General features: G+C 44.7%; 2 protein-coding genes and 1 pseudogene across 4 annotated transcripts in view; 2 read left to right on the forward strand and 1 right to left on the reverse strand.

The window, feature by feature from the left end:
- The window catches only part of LOC137491106 (uncharacterized), a 421,384-nt gene that overhangs the window by 133,952 nt on the left and 261,731 nt on the right, over positions 1 to 25,701 (reverse strand). The gene's annotated exons all lie outside the window — the stretch shown is intronic.
- LOC141381800 (uncharacterized) overlaps positions 1 to 25,701 on the forward strand; it is an 887,475-nt gene that overhangs the window by 56,085 nt on the left and 805,689 nt on the right. The window lies entirely within an intron of this gene.
- LOC147845113 (uncharacterized) lies at positions 2,976 to 25,681 on the forward strand (annotated as a pseudogene). Its single transcript, XR_015484144.1, has 9 exons — positions 2,976 to 3,239; positions 3,374 to 3,523; positions 7,938 to 8,146; positions 8,748 to 8,913; positions 8,993 to 9,477; positions 22,756 to 22,821; positions 24,401 to 24,471; positions 25,035 to 25,078; positions 25,347 to 25,681. The product of XR_015484144.1 is annotated as an uncharacterized LOC147845113 (transcript).

A 25,701-nucleotide genomic window follows, 5' to 3' on the forward strand; every position in this document is an offset into this window, starting at 1 on the left:
AAGACGCAAATGAGCAGTGAAGACTCAAGACACATACAGTGGGGGATGGGAAGTCCAGCAGCTTTACAAATCATAGTTTTACATAGAAATAATGATGTATTGGGAAAATGAGTTGACTTTAGCCATCACCATTTGTTTTGTTGCTGTTGTTTTATAATACTATTGATTGAAGCGTTTTTATTTTGGCTGCTGCATTTTGTAGTTAATTTTGTAGTTTTTATTTTGGCTGCTGCATTTTGTAGTTAATGTACATTTATGTACATTAACTACCTCAACATACATTTATGTTGAGGTACTTTGATTTGAAACACATTTCAATTTATCTTTTCCAAGCCTGGTTAAAAGGTAATGCAAGAGTTGTGTGTTGTTTTTTTAGAAGCTTCTCAGAGTTTTGTGTGAGTTTAGAGTCCTTTATTTCTCTTAAAGCACATGCAGCTTATTACTGGCATCTGTGAGACAGTCAACACACTCTTAATAGGTCAATTATTTCTTTCCAAAAGTCTCTATAGATTTTAACAATCAAAATGTAGCTTGTTTCTGTGCCAATTTTGTTTTCTTTCCTTCGTCTTTTAGTTGAACAGAACATGTGTGAGCAGCTCAGCTTTCTCGAAAGCCTCTTATTCACCTGATAGGTAACAAAGATGTTTTTCCCTCTATTTATCATTTGTGTTTGTGCATACATATGCATAGACATTCACAAAAGCATATATAAGATACCCTGTGACAAAAGCTTTTGCTTTTAACACAGTAAAGCTATCACATACTGTCCATTTTTTTTAAATATGTCATGCATCTAAATATTTATAATCACAAAATAATTACATCACAAGGTAATTTATTGTACAGGCAGTTTATACAGGGTAATGCAATGACAAGAGTTCATTTTCATAACTTCACAAAGCAGAACTTTTAATGTGATTAACCTGCTCTACCTACACCAACTACAGCATTTCTCAGACTTCTGTTTCACTATGGTGTAATCACAGTGGTGAACATCACATAAAACAACAACTGTACTTACTCCTGTAACTTGTTTGCAACAATGACATTTAAATATCTGTGTCACATATTCATGTAAATAAATGGCTCATCATTGTGTGCGGTCATCTTTATTAATAGCTGCCTGATCTTTTACTGAATAGGGTCGTTTTACATATAAGAAACCTGTTAACAGGTATAGCTGTTAATGCCAATACCAACTTGATAGCCTAAAGCATATTACATGAACAAGACCTGCCTTTCATCTCTTAGGACAGTGGATCTCAAACTGAGATCTGTGTACCACTAGTGGTACGCAGGCTTCCTTCTAGTGGTACGCAGAGGAATGAAATATGTCATGTACATGCAACACACATTTCAAAATATATCAAAAATTATGTATATAATATGCCATATATGACATATAGCCTATAATTCTGCCACGTTTTTTAACTGTGCAGAGTTGTAGCTGCTTTACTAGGCCTACTACGCTACTGTATTTCAATACTGCTCATTTAGGTTTTTTTTCTGAGGTGGTACTTGATGAAAAACGTTTGAGAACCACTGTCTTAGGACAAATAATTATAGGTGTTAATAACAACACATGCTTGATTGCCCAGATCATTACAATCAGTACATCTGAATGGTGCCTTTTAGTAAGCATAGTTCTTCACCGATACCAGTTTAATACTTTATATAATTACACATGTGAGGCATCACAGTGGTGCAGTGGGTAGCACAATCGCTTGACAGCAAGAAGGTCGCTGGTTTGAGCCTCAGCTGGGTCAGTTGGCATTTTTGTGTGGAGTTTGCATGTTCTCCCCGTGTTTGTGTGAGATTTCCTCCAGGTGCTCTGGTTTCCCCAAAGTCCATAGACGTGGTATGCATGCGGTGTGTGTGAATGAGTGTGTATGTTTCCCAGTAATGGGTTGCAGCTGGAAGGGCATCCGCTGCATAAAGCATGTGCTGGATAAGTTGGTGGTTCATTCCACTATGGTGACCCCAGATTAATAAAGGGACTGAGCTGTAAAGAAAATGAATGAATATGTATGAGTAATATCACATGAGGATCAGTGCGATGTGGCCATCTATCAGTTTTTGTATTTCTGTTTGTTGTATCGGCCTGTTGTTATTGCAATTAAAAAATATATATATATATATATTTTTTTTTTAACTGCGATGTGGCTGTATATCAGCACTGGTGGAAGGCATGTGTTATAGTGTACACTAGGCACTCGAGAATGATTGTCCCTCTACCTGTTGTTTCAATCCCCTGACAACTTTGTTCCTCTTCAGAGCTCCTTCATCTGTTATAGACAGCAAGAGTCCAGAGATGCTCAAAGTCCAGAAAAGGAACCAAAAACATTGTCAAAACATGTGACATGTGACTTTAGTGGTTCAATTTTAATCAAGTTCCAAGAACATTTTGTGTGCAAGAAAATGTAGAAAAAAGCAGCCAGGTCCAAAGTAGGAACTGTTGAAGCATATAGTGGCTGTATTGCCTCTGTATTCTCTTCATTTGCATTCAGCAGAAGCAACTCAAACAGGTTTGGAACAAGTAGAGGATGAGTAAATGACAGAAATGTGATTTTTATGTGAACTGCTTTTAACGCTTCTGTAAGTAAAGGTAAAATAAATATTACTTAAGATATTGCTAAAGAATGGCAGGAAACGTGGAATTCAGATAATAAGAGACGACAATTCATGTGGAAAAAAGGAAACTCTATATAGGCCTATGAAGATGTAGAAATAGAAAAGAAGAGGTCATAATTATGAGGATGAGATTTGGACTCAGATATTAATAGGAAAGTAATTTGTTGTAGACATACAAGTCATCATAAAGTGTATTTAAAAAGTTAAGAAAATGTTTAGATTAAAGGTTTGTGTGTGAAAGAGAGCAGATATAGTGTAAAGTGAAAACTATGGGAGAAATGTATCAAAACGTCATGACTGCAACTGTAAGTGGCAAAAAAGCTAAACAAAAAGACTTTTATTTTGGCGTGGCGTGTGACGTCATCAGGCGGCGCCGCTTTAGCGCTGTAATTCAACTGGAGAAAGGTTTGTTTTAAAACGTTTACACAGATATAAACCGATTTAAAATTAAAGTTCGAAAGTTTTAGGTTTTTTTATGCGATGCTAAATTATGTTCCTGCTGTTGGAAATATTATTTTAACCCTTTATACAACTATTTTAGTATTTTAGTAGTACTATTTTATTCTCAGTAACTGAAGGCTACTGTTTGAATAAAATAACAGAAAATTGTATAATAGGTGTTTTAATTAAATGTTTTACCTGATTTCTTTTTGTTAATAACTCTCATATAAATAAACCATTGAAGCAAGTGTTGAATAGAAGTTATTTTGTTTCTGTTCATTGATTTATTTATTTTAAACAGGATAAAGTGTCCAAACACAGAGAAAAACTCCTGCTGAAGCGACTGATCTCCACACTGTTATAAAGATGGCGTATATTAAAGAGGAGAGTGAAGATGTGAAGATTGAAGAAACATTCACAGTCAAACAGGAAGATCTGCAGGAACAAGCAGGTTAATTTTCATTCTCAAAGACCAACTTAGTCATTTAATCCTCATTCAGATATATTTTAATAATAAGAATACTAAATTAAATCCATCTTGCAGCCCTGAGTGTGCTGCCTAGTTCTCCTAAATGCACATAAGCACTCATTGAAAGACAGAATGAGTTTCTTTTGTTACTTGTTCTTGGTCTTTTGTCATTATTTTATGTATTATTAGTCTCCCATTTCTCTACCTTCTTAAGGTTATTGCTTTTCTTGTTCTCCTGGTGTTGGTAAAGCATCATTGAGCGCCGGCGCTATATAAAATAGACAAAAACAATAAATTAAAAAAGTTTAACTGAGCTGAAAATATTTGACCTACACTATTCTCATAGAGGATATCTGCTATTACAGTGATGATGTTGGCTTTGTACTCTCCATTTGCATATGTCACGTTGATCACAATTCCCTTTTTTCATCAATTTCTTTATGGGTGTAAATTTGTTTCTAGTAGTTACTAGTTCTCACAGATAGTATCTGAGTTAGAATTTCATCATTATTATAATAACTAAATACCAGGGCTATTGACTTTAAACAGGGTTTCCGCTGGGGTACTAAATTTTAAAATTAAAATTTTAGGCCATAAAAAGTCTTTAAACTTTTTATTCAAAAAGGCTATTTTTACTCTATCATAATGTTTTAATTATTTTCCTTACAATAACATTTGTTTAAATGTGCTTTATGTGTTTACTGCTCAGAACACTGACCTGGACAGATTGTTGTGCATAGATTTAGCTTATTATAGTTTTTAAAACTTTTAAAACATTTGTTCATTTTTTTATTTTAAAGAAAGTTTATTTTGGAAAACAGTGTGTGGATAAAAGTAAAGCTTGCTTGTTTTTACACAATATTTATAATATTTTGCTAAGAAATATCTAAATATTGTATTATTAATTTGTTAGTGTTGTATTAAATGTATTAAATCATAATATTTTTTTGATAGTGAATACAAATCGATTTCTGGCTGCGCCCCTTCTTATCTGCTCTCAGTTCTGCAGATTTATGTGCCCTCCAGAAACTTGCATTCTCTGAATGAATGTCGCCTCGTGGTTCCATCCCAAAGAGGCAAGAAAACGCTTTTACGAACGCTCACGCTCAATCTGCCCAGTTGGTGGAATGAACTCCCTAACTGCATCAAAACGGCAGAGTCACTCGCTGTCTTCAAAAAGCGTCTAAAAACTCAACTATTAAGTCTCCACTTTCCTTACTAATACGCAACTCCCTCTCTGACTCCTCCACAAATTTACTAATACTTTCCTTCTTAGACTTTACACTCCTGAAACTTGCCTACAACACTTATTCATCGTTGCTCTTATAGTTGTGTAAATTGCTTCCTTGTTCTCATTTGTAAGTCGCTTTGGATAAAAGTGTCGGCTAAATGTAAATGTAAATGATAGGGCAAACAAAAATCTTTTCCATCTGGGCCATTTGAAAAATTCTTTAGCCTTGAGTCATTTTTAGACTCATAAAGGGCTAAAGGCTAAAGAATTTTTTTTAATGGCCCAGATGGAAAAGATTTTTGTTTGCTCTATCAAAAAATGTTAACAAAAAGATTTTTTGTTAAAAATGTCTTTAAAAGTTTTACATTTTACTTGGTGAAACCTGAAAGACCCTGGTTAAAAGTATTTTTAAATATGCTAAATGAAATGGACACTAAAATAATTATTATAAAAAAACTGTACAGTATTCTAAACTATATGATGTTGTTGTGGGAAGATGAGAGACAAAACAAGTTATAGTGGAACAATAACGTTTTGCATTGCACTGACTACAACTGGCCAACAAACTAGTCTAAAAAAGACTTTTGCTGCTTAAGAAATGGATTACAGCATGCTGATGATATGTAAACATTTGAGTGTGAAGTTCCTCAGAATTGACCATATTCTTCAAGTACCTGCGGGCGCGTCATTGGAATCTTTTTGCTTGAGAATTTTTTTTTAAGAATGAATTTTTAGATCCTAAAACAGTGTTATACTGCTTAGGCACACAGGAAAATCCTCAGAGTAAAATTTACTCAGTTCAGTGAATATTTGGTCCCTCTCTAACTTGAGCAAAATTAACTCGGCAGCAGAGTTAAAGTTAATGAGACAATGATGGGTTAATTAAGTGATGATTGAGCACTGATGATGAACACCTACTGTTAATAAGCAGAAACAGAAGAGAAAAACAAAACAACAACTGACTTCAGTCACAGCCGTAGATTAAATAAACTGAAATAAAACACATCATATCTCTCAAAAGTTTCAGCAGAACATCACCAAGCAACTCCAAAAACAGCAGCTTTACTTATTAACAACCTGTTTGGCCTTATTTTTGCCACACTCTATAAAATTACATATAGTGATATTATTAAGAAATAACTACATATTTGTTTTAAAACAGCAATAAAACATCACCACTTTTTATGAACTATATATGGATGTTGTTAATGATTCTCTTAACATGCTCTGCAGCCAAAAAAAAACATAAAAACAAACATCTCTAACACCTGTTGAGATAGATATACTGATTATTGATGTCTGTTTCTCTAAAGTGATTCAGATGCTCAATGTGTTTTACTATAACACCACAGCTGAGGTCCATTTTCTTGAAAAAATAAATTTGGTTTCTTATATAATGAACCAACCCATTCTCACTCCGAAGGCGTCAAAAACTGAAGTATGGTCAAACACCTTCCGCGTCAACATGAGGACGCCAAAGGTGCTCCCAGGCGTCACTATACGAACGCAACAGGAGCTCCATTGCTTTCAATGGGTCCCCTCGGACGTCACATCAAGACGCCTAAAGCCCTATGGTAAAGCCTCGTAGCATATAGCCCATGTGAATGCAGTTGTATGAGCATATAAAAGAAAAAATAGATCAATTGAACGTTTTCTTTTAATATTTTATTCATAAATGTTTGCATAGTATTTGTTTTTTTTAATAAAACGATTATTTGAAGTTATTTATAATGTAATATCTGTTATTTTACATTAACGGCGCACGAAGCTTGAGACAAAAGTGAAATTTGAAGCTTATATATTCATAATACTTATATATAACAAAGCTTTGTGTTGGCCAACTTATATTCAGGAACAGAAACCCTTTTCTATTATTATTTTTTTTTTACAAAAAAAAACCAAAGAAACTAACTTATTTTATTTGTATTTATATATATATATATATATATATATATATATATATATATATATATATATATATATATATATATATATATATATATATATATAATATTTATGAAATATTAAAATATGCTCTTTGTATTAGAGGTCTGTATATTAGATTCGATGTATTGACGTTTCTCGACATCTAGACTTTAATTTGATCTGTATTTTTTAAGATTTTGTTGACGTTGCTCTTTTTTAATGATTTTGGTTGTCGTTATCATTTTCGTATCATTTCATTATACTTTATTATCGTGAAGTCTTATTATGATGGCCAATAAAAATGTAACCGAAATCCCTATTGACAAAAAAATCAACAGAATTTTTTTTTCATGTTACTTTTACAAACAATATTCCAGCTGCTTTACAATCAAGAAATGAAAATAAAAACACTTTATAATAAAATATTTATTTTTCCACATTTCCCTAAAAGCAAGCGGGAAATCGTGTCACGTTACGTAACATCCATCCATCGCCGTACTGATCCCGCTTTCAGCAGTAAGTTAATGTACACTTATTAATTAAATTAAATAAAGAAATTCTGTTCTTCACACCATGTTTGTCTATGTGCATTGCTCACATGTATATCTAGGTTATTATATTTTGATAATACACGTTAAAAATAAGTGCTAATTTTGCTTGACTTCAGACCAATTCCTGTCAAGTTCATATGTTAGCATGTTAGGCAATAACTTACTTTATTAACGTTACTTTACAAACAGTCTTGGTAGGCAAGTTTATTCAGATAATTTAGCTTAATCTGACAAGATATTTACATATACGTTTACTCATTTAACGTTAGCAAACGCTTTTATCCAAAGCTATGTGTGTGTGTGTGTGTGTGTGTGTGTATATATATATATATATATATATATATATATATATATATATATATGCAATTTTAATTAATAATTTCTATTGCTATTATGAGTTCATTGAATTCATACTGTTCCATAGTTTACTTTATCTTACTAATTACATTAAAAATGTCTTTGTCTGTTAAATAATTTATACATTTATATATTAAATGATTAAGTAATTAAATATGTTAAATTATTCTATGTGCATATACTGTTACATAAAATGTGTTTTATAGCCTGTAAATAATCTTTTCTATTATTGTATTTAAAAAAAAAAAAAACTTTAAGATACAGTGTTTTTAATGAAAATGTATTTTGTCTATGATTAATATTTATATATATATATTTTGTTTCCTTCCAGAGAGAATGAAAAAACCCAAGCAAAAGCCTTGCCATAATTGTGGGGCTTTAAATGTTTCAAACTGCAAAACGTGCAGAAATTGTTTTGCTGCCATTGCTTTAAAAGCAAGCATCATGGCAAAACAAAAAAACATTGAGGAGTCGTCATGGGCAGCAAACAACAAAAAACACTGGAATGCTGCCCGTGTTGTAGATTCTGCCCGCACTGCTGTAAGTACATTATTTGAGTACAGAGGCATAGTGTATACAAAATTATGTTGTCATTATTAGGTAAAACTAAATCAAAAATGTATTTCTGAACAAATGTATTTATGTCAGGTCTGACTATATTAACTGATCATATTTTGATTTTTAGCTATCGATGCAGTTAATCCTTGAGATCCACAACAGCAAGTGTTGTTTTACCAGAAGACTATAATTTATTCTAATCAATTTTCTATCATGGGCATTTAAAGAGCAGCTTTTGTGTTATTTTAAAGTGTAATAATATTATGTTTCTCTAAAGTTGTTTAAAAAGATCTAAGGTTGGAGTTTTTTTTTTTTTCATTACTTAACATATGTACTGCAGTACATGACATAAACATTTCGGAGCATTTGTGGCAGAGATTATGCAAATGTATTCATTTGATTGTGTTCACATAGATCAGTTGCAGGCAAAAGATTCTAAAAACATAAAGACCTTTTTTGGCAATTCAGAAACTATCTTTTACTTTGATAATGCAGATTTGCTACAAATGTATCTGGGATGTCTCTGCTAATATTATGATTATATTGCATTTTTCTATACTGTTTTTATGTGTTTATTTTTCAGGTTAAGAAATTGGAAATGCTGGGCTATAAGCCATTGTTGTTTATTTCGAAAGAAAAGAAAAAAGGATTCAACGCAGAGCTTATAACAACAATGGGTCCATTTGAAGAGGGACCACAGCAAAAAATTATAGATAAAATGGCCAGCCTGTACGAAGTTTTTATTAAAAGTAAGTGTTGTGGTCATTTGATTACGAAATTCACAAATTTTCAAAGAAATCTCTAACTTTATTTTAAAATTGTTTATAGATTTCCAGAGGTTTCAGAATTCGGCTGCAACAGACCCTGATGTCTGCCAAAACCTAGCATCATCGGTTTCTCCTCAGGCTTCTATTCCTCCACCATCTTTCCCAAACCTTTCTCCTCCACAAACTTCCTCCAGCTTTCCTCCTTCATCTGATGTTCCTCCACCATCTTTCTCAAACCTTTCTCCACCACAGTTTTCTTCCAGCTTTCCACCTTCATCTGCTGTTCCTCCACCATCTTTCTCAAACCTTTCTTCCCCACAATCTTCTTCCAGCTTTCCTCCTTCATCTGCTCCTCCACCTTTATCTTCCAACCTTATTCCTCCAACTAATTCCTCAAGCTTCAGTCCTCTTACATTTCCCCTCTTCCACCTGCCTCTTCATACAAAACACTTCCTGCTCCACCGCCTACTTCCCTCACTACTACACCTACTTCCTCTCTATCAAGTCCTGCAGTCCAGTGCATGACTACAGATTCCGGTGATTCAGGTGACTTTATTTGAACTTTTACACAGCATTTTTCCCATTTTAGTTGGGACAAACAATTTATATAGAAACGTTCGAGGTTACAGAAGTAACCCTTCGTTCCCCGAGGAGGGGAACGGAAGTGCCACAGAGTGGATTTATTGAATCCACGAATGGGAGATTCGGATCAGAAGTTGCTTGTCTGGAGAGTATTGAATGGGCCAATGAATGAAAATTAATTGGCAGCGTAAGCTTGCGCAGGTGTGCGGCATCGGCAATTATCCCAGCATATAAGCACACCTGAAGCTAGCAAACGCCATCCTTTTAAGCTGAAGAGACTTTCAAACAGCTAAGGGACAGTCATTATGGTGACGGAGTATGGCACTTCCGTTCCCCTCCTCGGGGAACGAAGGGTTACTTCTGTAACCTCGAACGTTCCCCTTCGGTTGGGGAACTTCAGTGCTATAGAGTGGATTAATTGAATCCACGAATGGGAGAAGTATGGAAAGCGCCATAAGGACTGCACCTTACCAACGCCCCCGATGAGGGGATAGTCAAGCAAGCGTGAAGCACCCACATCATGGGAGGCGCGGTCCTCCAACGTGTCCCTGGCCCTAATTTATCGTACTTCAACAGAAGTCTTACGGATTTAGATATATTTTTTTGGAAGTCGTGAGCATCCAGATAATTCTAGGAAAATACGACAGTGCATTGGGAAGCGTGCAATCCTGATAGGGAGGACGCTGCGGAGGCCATCCGTTACCCAAGGGGGGATAGATGGCAGGATTACATATGGACTAGCCCTAAAAAGGGGGAGTACGCATAGCAAAAGAGTGGTTAGCGGAGAGGGAAGACACGGGTCCGCCCAGGGGGGGGACTTAACCGTGGCGGAATAAGCATATGGGATCGCCTAGTGGGGATCACGCATAGCAGGCACCTATACCCAAAACGCGGGCTGACCAGCGGGCAGACCTACAACGTAGTGGGCCAGCAAGTGACTCCTCCGCTGAGTCAGTGCCGGGGGCCACGGAGGAATCTGCAGGGCTCACCTGACGGGGAACTTTACTGACAGATAAAAAGGCGCACGTATCTCCGTGTTAGGGAGAATGGTGCAGCAAGCATGTCTCAAGACCGTACCGAGTTGTTTCCTCAATCACCAAAGGGTTACCTAATACCCTTGAGGAAACCGGCTCCACTCGCAGATTGTAAAACCTTGCAAATGTGTTGGGTGTCGCCCAGCCCGCAGCTCTACAGATGTCTGTTAGAGAGGCGCCGCGTGCACGCGCCCAAGAGGATGCAACGCTCCGAGTGGAGTGTGCAACACTCCCGGGGGACACGGCTGACCTCGACTCGAATAAGCGAGTGAAATGGCATCCACAATCCAGTGGGATAATCTTTGTTTCGATACGGCGCTTCCCTGCTGCCGACCGCCATAACAGACAAAGAGCTGCTCAGATGATCTAAAATTCTGAGTACGGTCCACATAAATACGCAGAGCGCGAACTGGACAAAGTAAAGAAAGGGCTGGGTCTGCCTCCTCCGGGGGCAGCGCTTGCAGGTTCACTACCTGATCTCTAAAGGGGGTGGTAGGAACCTTGGGCACATAACCCGGGCGGGGTCTCAGGATGACGTGAGAGTAATCCGGCCCGAATTCCAGGCACGAGTCACTGACCGAAAATGCCTCCAGGTCCCCGACCCTCTTGATGGAGGCCAACGCAACCAGCAGAGCTGTCTTCAGGCACAGAAATCTTAGAGATACTGATTCGAGAGGCTCAAAGAGATCGGATCGCAAACTCGTGAGAACGAGGGCGAGATCCCAAGAGGGCATGAGAGGGGGGCGAGATGGATAAATTCGCCTAGCACCCCTAAGGAACCGGATGATGAGGTTATGCTTTCCCACGGTGCCGCCAGCTACCGCGCTATGATAAGCGGAGATGGCGGCCACGTAAACCTTGAGAGTGGAGGGCGACAGCCTGCTGTCCAACTTCTCTTGAAGGAAAGAGAGCACAAAACTAATCTGGCAGTTTCAGGGGTCTTCTCTGCGAGAGACGCACCATTCAGTGAATAGACTCCACTTCAGGGCGTAGGCGCGCCTCGTGGAGGGGGCTCTAGCCTGAGTGATGGTATTAACCACCACAGTCGGTAGGTTACCTAAGTCTTCCTCACGTCTAAGGACCTCACGTGGAGGTTCCAAAGATCGGGGTGAGGGTGCCAGATGGTGCCCTGTCCCTGAGAGAGTAGGTCCTCTCTCAAAGGGGTCCGCCAGGGGAGGGCTCTGATATCCAGGTCCGGTTGGGCCAAAGGGGCGCAACTAGCAGAACCTGTTCCTCGTTCTCCCTGACCTTGCACAGTAATTGCGCACAGTAAAAGCTGTGGGCCAGTGCATCCATGCCGAGAGAGCCCTCGGTCAGGGAAAAAAACAACTGGCAATGAGCGTTCTCGGGGGAAGCAAACAGATCGATCTGGGCCTCCCCGAATCGCGCCCATATCAGCTGAACAGACTCGGGGTGGAGTCTCCATTCTCCAGGGCGTAACAGCTGTCGTGAGAGTGCATCGGCTGCACGATTAAGCGTGCCTGGAATGTGAATGGCGCGCAGCGATTTCAGCCGCGGGTGACTCTAGAGGAGCAGACGGCGGGCGAGCTGAGACATGCGGCGAGAGCGCATACCCCCCATGCGGTTGATATACGCCGCCGCCGCCATACTGTCCGTCCTGACCAGCACGTGTTGCCGCTCCAGCACCGGTAAAAAGCGGTGGAGAGCGAGGAACACTGCCAACAGCTCTAGGCGATTGATATGCCAATGCAACTGGGCACCCTTCCACAGGCCCGCAGCCGCATGCCCGCGACACACGGCCCCCCAACCTGTATTGGAAGCATCTGTTGAAACAACAACATGGCTGGATGCCTGTCCTAGAGGCACACCGGCCTGTAGGAACGAGGGGTCGTTCCAAGGGCTGAGGGCGCGGCGACACATCGCAGTAACAGAGACCCGGTGTGTGCCCGCGTGCCATGCGCGTCTGGGGACCCGATCGTGAAGCCAGTGCTGAAGTGGTCTCATATGGTGCAATCCGAGCGGCGTGACGGCGGCTGCGGATGCCATATGCCCCAGGAGCCTCTGAAAGAACTTCAGTGGGACCACTAGTTTGCTGTCGAGCTCCCTCAGACAGTTCAGCAACAGGCGAGCGCGTTCCTCGGAGAGGTGCGCTACCATGGTGATCGAGTCCAGCTCCATCCCGAGAAAAGAAATCCTCTGCATGGGGGCGAGTTTGCTCTTTTCTCGGTTGACCTGAAGCCCCAGTAGGCGGAGATGCCGAAGCACCTTGTCCCTGTGCACAATCAATTGCTCCCGCGAGTGGGCTAAAATCAGCCAGTCGTCGAGATAATTGAGTATGCGGATGCCCGCGAGCCGAAGGGGCGCTAAGGCACCCTCCGCGAGTTTGGTGAAGACCCGCGGAGACAGAGAGAGCCCGAAGAGGAGGACCTTGTACTGCCACGCTCAACCCTCGAACGCAAACCGCAGAAATTGGCGGTGGCGTGGAAGAATGGAGAGATGGAAATACGCGTCCTTCAGGTCTATGGCTGCAAACCAATCCCGAGGACGAACGCATTGGAGAATGCGCCTCTGCGTGAGCATTCTGAACGGCAGCTTGTGCAGACAGCGGCTCAAAACGCGCAGATCTAGGATTGGTCGTGACCCACCGCTCTTTTTGGGTACGATGAAGTGTGGGCTGTAAAACCCACTCTCCATCTCGGCTGGAGGAACCGGCTCGATTGCACCCTTCGCCAGGAGGGCAGCAATCTCCTCTCGCAAGACAGGAGCGGACAGGGGGTTGACCCTGGAGAAATACATGCCCGTGAACTTGGGGGGCCGTTTCACGAACTGAATCGCGTAACTGAGTCTGATTGTGCGTATGAGCCACCGCGAGGGGCTGGCCCGCGCTAACCAGGCAGGCAGAGCCCTCGCTAATGGAGTCATCGCTACAATCGCTGACGTACCAGCGGTGGGGCAGCGCGGAGTGGGTGTGCTGATCCGGGAAGCACGACGGTCTCGCGGAAGAGCTGGAGGAGAGCGATTCGCTCTGGCTCCGCACCCTGACTCCGGAGAGGGGGCTGGAGGGCTGAGGGAAGGGAGACCGTCCCCCCAGCGCTCGTGAGCCACTGGCGAAGCACGTAGAATCTGCGAGCCGGAAGGCAGCGCGTCCTGGACTGGCAGAATTTGTGCTGTCACATCCGGGGAAGGGGAAAAGTGCTCATTTATTGATGTTTTGGTGGCACTGAAAAGTACCATTGTTATCAGGGCCCCGCCCTCCAGCGGGGAAAGAGCAAGTTTCCTCTTCTCCGGATGGCCTGTCTCAGGGACGTTTCGCGGTCCGTTTACCGGACTTAACGGCGCCCTGGGCAGGGGGGGCTGCCTGCTTTCGAGGTGTACGCCGCGCCCGCTTGGCCGGAGGCGCAGGCGGGGGCGGGGCAGCACTCGTTGGCGGGCGCCCTCGGCGAGGAGCAGCGGAGGTGGATGGCTCGACGGGCGGAGCGGGCTTACGGCCACGGCGATAGATGACATTGCCCATCGCATCCGACTGCTCTTTCACCGCCTTGAATTCCTGGGTGAATTCACCGATGGTGTCGCCGAACAGGCCTGCCTGGGATATGGGCGAGTCAAGAAAGCGAACTTTGTCAACATCGCGCATATCGGCCAGGTTTAGCCAGAGGTGGCGTTCCTGAACCACAAGTGTGGACATCGTCCTCCCCAGCGCACATGCGGCGGACTTAGTAGTCCGAAGAGCATAGTCGGTCGGGGTGCGCAGCTCATGTAATAAGCTTGGGTTGGACCCGCCCTCGTGCAGCTCGGCCAGCGCTGGTAGGTGGCCATCGCGTGCAAAGCAGAAGCAGCCTGGCCCGCAGCCTTATAAGCTCTGGCTCCGAGGGAGGCAGACAACCTACAGGCTTTGGACGGGAGGCGGGGCAAACCCCGCCACGTAGAGGCGTCGCGCGGACAAAGATTGACCGCGATAGCACGCTCCACTGACGGGATCGCCTCATACCCCCTGGCAGCTCCGCCGGTGAGGGCGGAGGGACACGCAGCACGGGCAGAGAAAGGTGCCCTCCAAGACTGCGTGAGCCTACTGTGCACTTCCGGGAAGAAGGGGACGAGAGGCTTCGAAGGCTTCGCCTTCTGGTCCTCTACGTAGCACCCATCTAGTCGGTCCGGCCGCGGAGCTGGGGGATAAACCAGCTCCAACCCCACGGCCGAAGCAGCCCAGGAAAGCACGGCTAACATGTCCGCTTTAGGATGCGATTTGACGGCGATCACCTGCCCGGAGGGGGCGAGCGGGTCCGGATCTTCATCGGACAGTGAAAGCCCACCCTCCGATGCCGCGGAGGACATCTGATCTCCAGTGTCAGCGAGTGTGAGAGCTACCATCTGGTTAGACGGATCACTCCCACTACCCGAAGCTTGGATGGAGCGCCGTGAGGAGCGAGAGGTCCGCGAGCCCGTGGGCGGCAGATTATCTCCCGCTGGAACCCTCAGATCTGCCCGAGCGCCCGCTGCTTTTTTAGAACAGGAGGCAACTGGGGTGGCTCGCTCTCTTACGAAAGTTAGCCGCGATCTTAGCTGTGCAACGGTCATGGCATCGCAATGACGTCATGAACCGCCCGCGAGCACCGCATTAACATGCTGGACCCCCAAACATGCAATGCAGTGATCGTGTCCATCATCCGGAACCAGGAAACCCCCGCATCCAGAAACGCACAGTCGGAGCGCCATCCTGAAAAGGACGTGCTGCACGACTGTGTTGCTCTTTTAGGAAAGTTTGCAACAATACGCACCGCTCTGGAGGACCGGACCCAAAGAACGTTCGAGGTTACTAAAGTAACCCTTCGTTCCCCGAGGAGGGGAACGGAAGCACTATAAGTGGATTTGATTTGTAAAATCCACGCATTGGGAGGATTCGGATCAGAAGCCGCTTGTCTGGAGAGTATTGAACGGGCCAATGAATGAAATTAATTGGCAGCGTAAGCTTGCGCAGGTGTGCGACATCTGCAATTATCTCAGCATATAAGCACACCTGAAGCCAGCAGACGCCATCCTTTTAAGCTGAAGAGACTTTCAAACAGCTAAGGGACAGTCATTATGGCGACGGAGTATAGTGCTTCCGTTCCCCTCCTCGGGGAACGAAGGGTTACTTTAGTAACCTCGAACGTTCCCCTTCGGGGGGAACTTCAGCACTATAAGTGGATTTGATTTGTAAAATCCACGCATTGGGAGCCCATTGAAAGCGCCATAATGACTGCACCTTACCAACACCCCCGATGAGGAGATAGTCAAGCAAGCGTGACGCACCCACATCATGGGGGGCGCGGTCCTCCAACGTGTCCCTGGCCCTAATTTATCCTACTTCAACAGAAGTTTTACGGATTTAGATATATTTTTTGGGTAGTCGTGAGCATCTAGATAATTCTAGGAAATACGACAGTACGTTGGGAAGCGTGCAATCCCGATAGGGGATAGATGGCAGAATTTACATATGGACTAGCCCTAAAAAGGGGGAGTACGCATAGCAAAAGAGTGGTTAGCGGAGAGGGAAGACACGGGTCCGCCCAGGGGGGGGACTTAACCGTGGCGGAATAAGCATATGGGATCGCCTAGTGGGGATCACGCATAGCAGGCACCTATACCCAAAACGCGGCTGACCAGCGGGCAGACCTACAACGTAGTGGGCCAGCAAGTGACTCCTCCGCTGAGTCAGTGCTGGGGGCCACGGAGGAATCTGCAGGGCTCACCTGACGGGGAACTTTACTGACAGATAAAAAAGGCGCACGTACCTCCGTGTTAGGGAGAATGGCGCAGCAAGCGTGTTTCAACACCCTACCGAGTTGTCTCCTCAATCACCAAAGGGTTACCTAATACCCTTGAGGAAACCGGCTCCACTCGCAGATTGTAAAACCTTGCAAATGTGTTGGGTGTCGCCCAGCCCGCAGCTCTACAGATGTCTGTTAGAGAGGCGCCGCGTGCACGCGCCCAAGAGGATGCAACGCTCCGAGTGGAGTGTGCACGAACTCCCGGGGGACACGGCTGACCTCGACTCGAATAAGCGAGTGAAATGGCATCCACAATCCAGTGGGATAATCTTTGTTTCGATACGGCACTTCCCTGCTGCCGACCGCCATAACAAAGAGCTGCTCAGATGATCTAAAATTCTGAGTACGGTCCACATAAATGCGCAGAGCGCGAACTGGACAAAGTAAAGAAAGGGCTGGGTCTGCCTCCTCCGGGGGCAGCGCTTGCAGGTTCACTACCTGATCTCTAAAGGGGGTGGTAGGAACCTTGGGCACATAACCGGGGCGGGGTCTCAGGATGACGTGAGAGTAATCCGGCCCGAATTCCAGGCACGAGTCACTGACCGAAACTGCCTCCAGGTCCCCGACCCTCTTGATGGAGGCCAACGCAACCAGCAGAGCTGTCTTCAGGGACAGAAATCTTAGAGATACTGATTCGAGTGGCTCAAAGGGATCGGATCGCAGACTCGTGAGAACGAGGGCGAGATCCCAAGAGGGCATGAGAGGGGGGCGAGATGGATTAATTCGCCTAGCACCCCTAAGGAACTGGATGACCAGGTTATGCTTTCCCACGGTGCCGCCAGCTACCGCGCTATGATAAGCGGAGATGGCGGCCACGTAAACCTTGAGAGTGGAGGGCGACAGCCTGCTGTCCAACTTCTCTTGAAGGAAAGAGAGCACAACACTAATCTGGCAATTTCGGGGGTCTTCTCTGCGAGAGACGCACCATTCAGTGAATAGACTCCACTTCAGGGCGTAGGCGCGCCTCGTGGAGGGGGCTCTAGCCTGAGTGATGGTATTAACCACCGCAGTCGGTAGGTTACCTAAGTCTTCCTCGCGTCTAGGGACCACACGTGGAGGTTCCAAAGATCGGGGCGAGGGTGCCAGATGGTGCCCTGTCCCTGAGAGAGTAGGTCCTCTCTCAAGGGGATCCGCCAGGGGAGGGCCGTCGCGAGGAGTGAGAGCTCTGATATCCAGGTCCGGTTGGGCCAAAGGGGCGCAACTAGCAGAACCTGTTCCTCGTCCTCCCTGACCTTGCACAGAAACTGCGCGAGCAGGCTCACTGGGGGAAACGCATACTTGCGCATGCCCCGAGGCCAGCTGTGGGCCAGTGCATCCGTGCCGAGAGAGCCCTCGGTCAGGGAAAAAAACAACTGGCAGTGAGCGTTCTCGGGGGAAGCAAACAGATCGATCTGGGCCTCCCCGAATCGCGCCCATATCAGCTGAACAGACTCGGGGTGGAGTCTCCATTCTCCAGGACGTAACAGCTGTCGTGAGAGCGCATCGGCTGCACGATTGAGCGTGCCTGGGACGTGAATGGCGCGCAGCGATTTCAGCCACGGGTGACTCCAGAGGAGCAGACGGCGGGCGAGCTGAGACATGCGGCGAGAGCGCATACCCCCCATGCGGTTGATATACGCCGCCGCCGCCATACTGTCCGTCCTGACCAGCACGTGTTGCCGCTCCAGCACCGGTAAAAAGCGGTGGAGAGCGAGGAACACTGCCAACAGCTCTAGGCGATTGATATGCCAATGCAGCTGGGCACCCTTCCAGAGGCCCGCAGCCGCATGCCCGCGACACGCGGCCCCCCAACCCGTGTTGGAAGCGTCTGTTGAAACAACAACATGGCTGGACGCCTGTCCTAGAGGCACACCGGCCTGTAGGAACGAGGGGTCGTTCCAAGGGCTGAGGGCGCGGCGACACAGCGCAGTAACCGAGACCCGGTGTGTGCCCGCGTGCCATGCGCGTCTGGGGACCCGATCGTGAAGCCAGTGCTGAAGTGGTCTCATATGGAGCAACCCGAGCGGCGTGACGGCGGCTGCGGATGCCATATGCCCCAGGAGCCTCTGAAAGAACTTCAGTGGGACCACTAGTTTGCTGTCGAGCTCCCTCAGACAGTTCAGCAACAGGCGAGCGCGTTCCTCGGAGAGGAGCGTTACCATGGTGATCGAGTCCAGCTCCATCCCGAGAAAAGAAATCCTCTGCACGGGGGCGAGTTTGCTCTTTTCTCGGTTGACCTGAAGCCCCAGTAGGCGGAGATGCCGAAGCACCTTGTCCCTGTGCATAATCAATTGCTCCCGCGAGTGGGCTAAAATCAGCCAGTCGTCGAGATAATTGAGTATGCGAATGCCCGCGAGCCGAAGGGGCGCTAGGGCACCCTCCGCGAGTTTGGTGAAGACCCGCGGAGACAGAGAGAGCCCGAAGGGGAGGACCTTGTACTGCCACGCTCGACCCTCGAACGCAAACCGCAGAAATTGGCGGTGGCGTGGAAGAATGGAGACATGGAAATACGCGTCCTTCAGGTCTATGGCTGCAAACCAATCCCTAGGACGAACGCATTGGAGAATGCGCCTCTGCGTGAGCATTCTGAACGGCAGCCTGTGCAGACAGCGGTTCAAAACGCGCAGATCTAGGATTGGCCGTGACCCACCGCTCTTTTTGGGTACGATGAAGTATGGGCTGTAAAACCCACTCTCCATCTCGGCTGGAGGAACCGGCTCGATTGCACCCTTCGCCAGGAGGGCAGCAATCTCCTCTCGCAAGACAGGGGCGGACAGGGGGTTGACCCTGGAGAAATACACGCCCGTAAACTTGGGGGGCCGTTTCGCGAACTGAATCGCGTAACCGAGTCTGATTGTGCGTATGAGCCACCGCGAGGGGCTGGCCCGCGCTAACCAGGCAGGCAGAGCCCTCGCTAATGGAGTCATCGCTACAATCGCTGACGTACCAGCGGTGGGGCAGCGCGGAGTGGGTGTGCTGATCCGGGAAGCACGAGGGTCCCGCGGAAGAGCTGGAGGAGAGCGATTCGCTCTGGCTCCGCACCCTGACTCCGGAGAGGGGGCTGGAGGGCTGAGGGAAGGGAGACCGTCCCCCCAGCGCTCGTGAGCAACTGGCGAAGCACGTAGAGTCTGCGAGCCGGAAGGCAGCGCGTCCCGGACTGGCAGAACTCGTGCAGTCACATCCGGGGAAGGGAAAAAGTGTTCTTTTACTGATGTTTTGGTGGCACTGAAAAGTACCGTTGTTATTGGGGCCCCGCCCTCCAGCGGGGAAAGAGCAAGTTTCCTCTTCTCCGGATGGCCTGTCTCAGGGACGCTTCGCGGTCCGTTTACCGGACTTAACGGCGCCCTGGGCAGGAGGGGCTGCCTGCTTTCGAGGTGAACGCCGCGCCCGCTTGGCCGGAGGCGCAGGCGGGGGTGGGGCAGCACTCGTTGGCGGGCGCCCTCGGCGAGGAACAGCGGAGGTGGATGGCTCGGCGGGCGGAGCGGGCTTACGGCCACGCCGATAGAAGACATTGCCCATCGCATCCGACTGCTCTTTCACCGCCTTGAATTCCTGGGTGAATTCACCGACGGTGTCGCCGAACAGGCCAGCCTGGGATATGGGCGAGTCAAGAAAGCGAACTTTGTCAACGTCGCGCATATCGGCCAGGTTTAGCCAGAGGTGGCGTTCCTGAACCACAAGTGTGGACATCGTCCTCCCCAGCGCACACGCGGCGGACTTAGTAGTCCGAAGAGCATAGTCGGTCGCGGTGCGCAGCTCATGTAATAAGCTTGGGTTGGACCCGCCCTCGTGCAGCTCGGCCAGCGCCTGCGATTGGTAGCGCTGGTAGGTGGCCATCGCGTGCAAAGCAGAAGCAGCCTGGCCCGCAGCCTTATAAGCTCTGGCTCCGAGGGAGGCAGACAACCTACAGGCTTTGGACGGGAGGCGGGGCAAACCCCGCCACGTAGAGGCGCCGCGCGGACAAAGATTGACCGCGATAGCGCGCTCCACTGACGGGATCGCCTCATACCCCCTGGCAGCTCCGCCGTCAAGGGCGGTGAGGGCGGAGGCACACGCAGCACGGGCAGAGAAAGGTGCCCTCCAAGACTGCGTGAGCCTACTGTGCACTTCCGGGAAGAAGGGGACGAGAGGCTTCGAAGGCTTCGCCTTCTGGTCCTCTACGTAGCACCCATCTAGTCGGTCCGGCCGCGGAGCTGGGGGATAAACCATCTCCAACCCCACGGCCGAAGCAGCCCGGGAAAGCACGGCTAACATGTCCGCTTCAGGATCCGATTTGACAGCGCTCACCTGCCCGGAGGGGGCGAGCGGGTCCGGATCTTCGTCGGACAGTGAAAGCCCACCCTCCGATGCCGCGGAGGACATCTGATCTCCGGTGTCAGCGAGTGTGAGAGCTACCATCTGGTTAGACGGATCACTCTCACCACCCGAAGCTTGGATGGAGCGCCGTGAGGAGCGAGAGGTCCGCGAGCCCGTGGGCGGCGGATTATCTCCCGCTGAAACCCTCAGATCTGCCCGAGCGCCCGCTGCTTTTTTAGAACAGGAGGCAACTGGGGTGGCTCGCTCTCTTGCGAAAGTTAGCCGCGATCTTAGCTGTGCAACGGTCATGGCATCGCAATGACGACATGAACCGCCCGCGAGCACCGCATTAACATGCTGGACCCCCAAACATGCAATGCAGTGATCGTGTCCATCATCCGGAGCCAGGAAACCCCCGCATCCAGAAACGCACAGTCGGAGCGCCATCCTTAAAAGGACGTGCTGCACGACTGTGTTGCTCTTTTAGGAAAGTTGCAACTATACGCACCGCTCTGGAGGACCGGACCCAAAGAACCGCAGGCAAGGGAGTAACCCAGCTCGACCGTCTGCCACCGCGAAGACCCACTCTGGACCGGGAGACACACTCGTTCGCTCTGAAGTGCTGATCAGCAAGAGGAACCCTCATCGACTCACTCAGAAAGGATCTGAAGCGAAAAGGATGGCGTCTGCTGGCTTCAGGTGTGCTTATATGCTGAGATAATTGCAGATGTCGCACACCTGCGCAAGCTTACGCTGCCAATTAATTTCATTCATTGGCCCGTTCAATACTCTCCAGACAAGCGGCTTCTGATCCGAATCCTCCCAATGCGTGGATTTTACAAATCAAATCCACTTATAGTGCTGAAGTTCCCCCCGAAGGGGAACCGCAGGCAAGGGAGAAACCCAGCTCGACCGTCTGCCGCCGCGAAGACCCACTCTGGACCGGGAGACACACTCGTTCGCCCTGAAGTGCTGAACAGCAAGAGGAACCCTCATCGACTCACTCAGAAAGGATCTGAAGCGAAAAGGATGGCGTTTGCTAGCTTCAGGTGTGCTTATATGCTGGGATAATTGCCGATGTCGCACACCTGCGCAAGCTTACGCTGCCAATTAATTTTTATTCATTGGCCCGTTCAATACTCTCCAGACAAGCAGCTTCTGATCCGAATCTCCCATTCGTGGATTCAATTAATCCACTCTATGGCACTGAAGTTCCCCAACCGAAGGGGAACTTACAATTAAAACATTAGTTGTGTAAATACAGTTGAATTCTGAATTTTTTGCCCCGTTTTATTTTATTTATTATTATTTTTTTTTTAAGTCATTCCCAAATGATGTTTAAAAGAGCAAGGACATTTTCACAGTATGTCTGATAGTGTTTTTTTTTATCTGGAGAAAGTCTCATTTGTTTAATTTCAGCTAGAATAAAAGCAGTTTTTAATTTTTTTAAAACCATTTTAGGGACAAAATTATTAGCCCCTTTAAGCTATATATTTTTTCAATGTAACAAACCATCGTTATAAAATAACTTGCCGAATTATCCTAACCTGCCTAGTTAACCTAATTAACCTAGTTAAACCTTTAAATGTCACTTTAAGCTGTATAGAAGTGTCTAGAAAAATATGTAGTAAAATATTATTTACTGTCATCATAGCAAATATAAAAGGGTCACAATTTACAATAAGGTCCATTAGTTAATGTTAAGTAATGCATTTACTAACATGAACAAACATTGAACAATACATTTACTACAGTATTTATTCTTGTTAATAAACATTAGTTAATGACAATACAGTAGTTCATTGTTAGTTCATGTTAACTCATGGTGCATTAACTAATGTTAACAAACATGGACTTGAATGTTAATATTGCATTAGTAAATGTTTAATTATGATTAATAAATGCTGTACATGTGTTGTTCATGATTAGTTCATGTTTGTAAATGCATTAACTAATGAACCTTATTGTAAAGTGTTACCAATAAAATAAATCAGTTATTAGAAATTACTTATTAAAACTATTATGTTTAGAAATGTGTTGAAAAAATCTGCTCTTCATTAAACAGAAATAGGGAAGAAAAAAATAAATAAGCAGGAGGCCAATAACTCAGGGGGGCTAATAATTCAGACTTCAACTATATGTGTTATTTTTGTGTGTTTTTACAGATTCATCCTCCAGAGAAAGTGTCATAAAAGGGGGCAAACAAAAGAAGTGGATCTACAAAGAAGCAGGTAATGCCATATTGCTGTTCTGAAAAAATAAATAAATAGCAGATTCTGAATATTATCTGAATAATTGTATGCATATAAACTTTGTTACATTAAAAAATATATAATGTAATATTTGATTATTTTTTATTTTTTACAGTTTCCTCAATTCTTTTCTATGTTGCCTTGCATTTAATAGTACTATATGACAATGAGTAAAGAAATTATTAAGAGGATAATTTAATATATAGTATGATTGTAAAATTATGAATTATCAATAATTCTAATATAATATAGGTGAAACGGTGGCACAGTAGGTAGAGTTGTCACCTCAAAGCAAGAAGGTCTCTGGTTTCAGTCCTGGCTGGATCAGTTGGTGTTTCTGTGTGGAGTTTGCATGCTCTCCCCGTGTTGGTGTGGATTTCCTCCTGGTGCTCTGGTTTCCCCCACAGTGCATAGACATGCGGTACAGGTGAATTGGGTAAGCTAAATTATCCGTAGTGAATGTGTGTAAATAAGTGTGTATGGATGTTTCCCAGTGATGGGTTGCAGCTGGAAGGACATCCGCTGCATAAAACATGTGCTGGATAAGTTTGCGGTTCATTCTGCTGTGGCAACCCCAGATTAATTAAGGGACTAAGCTGACAAAGAAAAGTAATGAATGAATGAATGATATAATAATGGGGGGAACTATTTGCATTTAGTGTGTCTGTAATAAATAGTAATACTAAGTTTACTTTCTTTTACTCAAACTCACTAAATTGTTCCTATATCAAAACATAAAAACAACAGATAAAATAGAGAACAGAACAGTAGAGATGCCTAAAGAATGTTTATAAAATGTTATAATTTTTGTTCTAATTAATAGAATGTCATAATTTCAATATAAACACCTGTAAAGCTGCTATGAGAAAGTTGATATTATTCATTCATTTTCTTGACGGCTTAGTCCCATTATTAATCCACATTCGCCACAGCAGAATGAACCGCCAACTTATCCAGCACTTTTTTACGCAGCGGATGCACTTCCAGCTGCAACCCATCACTGGGAAACATCAATACACACTTATTTACACAAATACACTACTGACAATTTAGCCTACCCAATTCACCTGTACAGTAAGTCTTTGGACTGTGGGGGAAACCAGAGCACCTGGAGGAAACCCATGTGAACGCAGGGAGAACATACAAACTCCACACAGAAATGCCAAATGAGCCGAGGTTCAAACCAGCGACCTTCTTGCTGTGAGGCAACAGCACTACCTACTGCGCCACTGCATTGCCCAAAGTTGATGCTATACTCTACACATTTTTTTACAGTAAAACAGAAAAAAAAGATGTGTTTGAAATATGCTATACAAAATATGCTGTTCTCTCATTTGGTGTGAATGTAAATGTTACTATAAATTAAAATTCACATTAAAATTTTAATATAAAACTAAAACTATAAAACTATTAAAAATATAATGTTTAATGAGTGAAAGCAGTTTACATTTCAAATTTTCATGTTTCACAGTATTTATATCAGACTCATTGCTCTCTGAACTTTCCTGCAATATTAAGTATTTTTTGTAAGTAAGAGCTATATATATTTCTGCTGCAGAATGCCAAGTACATTCCAACCAGAAAACCCTTTCATATGACAGGATTGTGAAAAGGAGGATGTCCAAAGAAGTAAGACCACTTTTTTATGTTTGAATTTACTTAAGTAAAAAAATATAAAGATTTATCCCATGGTTCTTTTTAATTAAGGTGTGATTTAGCTTATAATGTGTGGGTATTTATAGTGGTAGTTGAAATCATTAGAACACCAGGCATATCTAAAAATGTTGATTTTTTGCCTCTAAAACATTTCATTTCATAATGAGCACAATCATTTTAATCTGATCACAACTAATATAACATGAATTTAGTCCTACTGGTTTGATCCACTGTTAAATGTAATATTTGGTATGTGCGTAACATGGTATGTCAGGCATTGTGTCAGCACGTTTCCAGACAACTTTAACATTGCTTTCAATGCCTTCTACAACCAAAGCCAATCTAGCTGCTTCTTTGAAAGTACTTGATTGAGTGACATTGACAGTGAACAGGTTTAAAGACAATTATGCTGACTTTCTAGATATTTCATTTAATAGATATTGTTGTGGCTAGGTCAAACAATTATGCTAAATGTTCAAATAATTCTAGTCACTCAGTACTAACAGTCAATGTTGCTCAATGCTCATGTCCTAAAGGGTGTTGAAGAGGCCAGAGTCAGATGGAAGCCGTGTTCTGGATGGTAAGTGTCACAAACACACAATATGATTCTGACATACAGTGGTGGAAATATGTTGAACAAACTATGAATGTTTTTTGATGTAAACAATTATTCTTGTAGATAATAATGTAAAGAGAAGATAACCTTTTTTCAAAGCTTAAAATTGTAATAATCTTTAACCAATATATCTGTGTTTGCAGCAAATTACTTTTTAAAATTATGTTAATTTAAATATCACAGCCTATCCTGTAAACATAATTATAATTAAATGTCTTTTACTGATTTACAGTGGGATGAAATGGAAAGACTCCTGGGAGCCATCAAATCACTTTTTGTAAAATACAGTGGGTTATAAAAAAGGAATGCTTTTAAAAAAAGATTTGTCTACTGCTGTTGTTGCTATTTTCGGTGCAGGTCTTGTTTTTGTTTGTTGTTTTAAATCTACTTTAACTCAGCACATGTTTAAACCCACATTTTGACTTATTTTGTTTTATTTTTATTTTTTGAATTGTATTATAATACATTTTTCTGTTAACCTAGAGTAAAGACTTCCACGCACAAAGATAACCACTTACAGTATTTTCATCTACGTCATATCTGCAGCCACTAAATCACTCGGCAAAATTGTTTGAATGTTTGTATTT

This window comes from Danio rerio, chromosome 4, assembly GCF_052040795.2.
Source record: "Danio rerio strain M-AB ecotype USA chromosome 4, GRCz13ab, whole genome shotgun sequence".
NCBI lineage: Eukaryota > Metazoa > Chordata > Actinopteri > Cypriniformes > Danionidae > Danio > Danio rerio.